This window comes from Diospyros lotus, chromosome 15 (assembly GCF_014633365.1).
Source record: "Diospyros lotus cultivar Yz01 chromosome 15, ASM1463336v1, whole genome shotgun sequence".
NCBI lineage: Eukaryota > Viridiplantae > Streptophyta > Magnoliopsida > Ericales > Ebenaceae > Diospyros > Diospyros lotus.
In genome coordinates this window covers 13,601,216-13,603,458 of record NC_068352.1, presented here as the reverse complement: position 1 = coordinate 13,603,458, position 2,243 = coordinate 13,601,216, and positions in this window count along the sequence as shown.

Below are 2,243 nucleotides of genomic sequence, written 5' to 3'. Positions count from 1 at the left end.
CACCGAAAATTAACGCAAAAAAACCGAGTCGTCGTAATTGATTGAAAAAAAGTCAACACAACCCGAAATACACTTTAATTTAGTTAGTGCGACAAACTTTTTCTTTTCATATCATTTTAAGTGTATTTTTATTTTGGAGTCAAAGTGAAATCTTCAGAGGATTTAGGGCTTAAACGTGATTTTCGGTACAGTTATCCAAAACCGAATCGATTGCAGGGAATGCTCCGTACCCCAGATTTCTAAAAAAAAATATATGACATGAACTAGAATTTCAAAACGATTATTATGACATCGAAAAAAATCTGATCGGAAACAACTTTTCGTGCACCGAAAATTAACGCAAAAAAACCGAGTCGTCGTAATTGATTGAAAAAAAGTCAACACAACCCGAAATACACTTTAATTTAGTTAGTGCGACAAACTTTTTCTTTTCATATCATTTTAAGTGTATTTTTATTTTGGAGTCAAAGTGAAATCTTCAGAGGATTTAGGGCTTAAACGTGATTTTCGGTACAGTTATCCAAAACCGAATCGATTGCAGGGAATGCTCCGTACCCCAGATTTCTAAAAAAAAATATATGACATGAACTAGAATTTCAAAACGATTATTATGACATCGAAAAAAATCTGATCGGAAACAACTTTTCGTGCACCGAAAATTAACGCAAAAAAACCGAGTCGTCGTAATTGATTGAAAAAAAGTCAACACAACCCGAAATACACTTTAATTTAGTTAGTGCGACAAACTTTTTCTTTTCATATCATTTTAAGTGTATTTTTATTTTGGAGTCAAAGTGAAATCTTCAGAGGATTTAGGGCTTAAACGTGATTTTCGGTACAGTTATCCAAAACCGAATCGATTGCAGGGAATGCTCCGTACCCCAGATTTCTAAAAAAAAATATATGACATGAACTAGAATTTCAAAACGATTATTATGACATCGAAAAAAATCTGATCGGAAACAACTTTTCGTGCACCGAAAATTAACGCAAAAAAACCGAGTCGTCGTAATTGATTGAAAAAAAGTCAACACAACCCGAAATACACTTTAATTTAGTTAGTGCGACAAACTTTTTCTTTTCATATCATTTTAAGTGTATTTTTATTTTGGAGTCAAAGTGAAATCTTCAGAGGATTTAGGGCTTAAACGTGATTTTCGGTACAGTTATCCAAAACCGAATCGATTGCAGGGAATGCTCCGTACCCCAGATTTCTAAAAAAAAATATATGACATGAACTAGAATTTCAAAACGATTATTATGACATCGAAAAAAAGTCTGATCGGAAACAACTTTTCGTGCACCGAAAATTAACGCAAAAAAACCGAGTCGTCGTAATTGATTGAAAAAAAGTCAACACAACCCGAAATACACTTTAATTTAGTTAGTGCGACAAACTTTTTCTTTTCATATCATTTTAAGTGTATTTTTATTTTGGAGTCAAAGTGAAATCTTCAGAGGATTTAGGGCTTAAACGTGATTTTCGGTACAGTTATCCAAAACCGAATCGATTGCAGGGAATGCTCCGTACCCCAGATTTCTAAAAAAAAATATATGACATGAACTAGAATTTCAAAACGATTATTATGACATCGAAAAAAATCTGATCGGAAACAACTTTTCGTGCACCGAAAATTAACGCAAAAAAACCGAGTCGTCGTAATTGATTGAAAAAAAGTCAACACAACCCGAAATACACTTTAATTTAGTTAGTGCGACAAACTTTTTCTTTTCATATCATTTTAAGTGTATTTTTATTTTGGAGTCAAAGTGAAATCTTCAGAGGATTTAGGGCTTAAACGTGATTTTCGGTACAGTTATCCAAAACCGAATCGATTGCAGGGAATGCTCCGTACCCCAGATTTCTAAAAAAAAATATATGACATGAACTAGAATTTCAAAACGATTATTATGACATCGAAAAAAATCTGATCGGAAACAACTTTTCGTGCACCGAAAATTAACGCAAAAAAACCGAGTCGTCGTAATTGATTGAAAAAAAGTCAACACAACCCGAAATACACTTTAATTTAGTTAGTGCGACAAACTTTTTCTTTTCATATCATTTTAAGTGTATTTTTATTTTGGAGTCAAAGTGAAATCTTCAGAGGATTTAGGGCTTAAACGTGATTTTCGGTACAGTTATCCAAAACCGAATCGATTGCAGGGAATGCTCCGTACCCCAGATTTCTAAAAAAAAATATATGACATGAACTAGAATTTCAAAACGATTATTATGACAT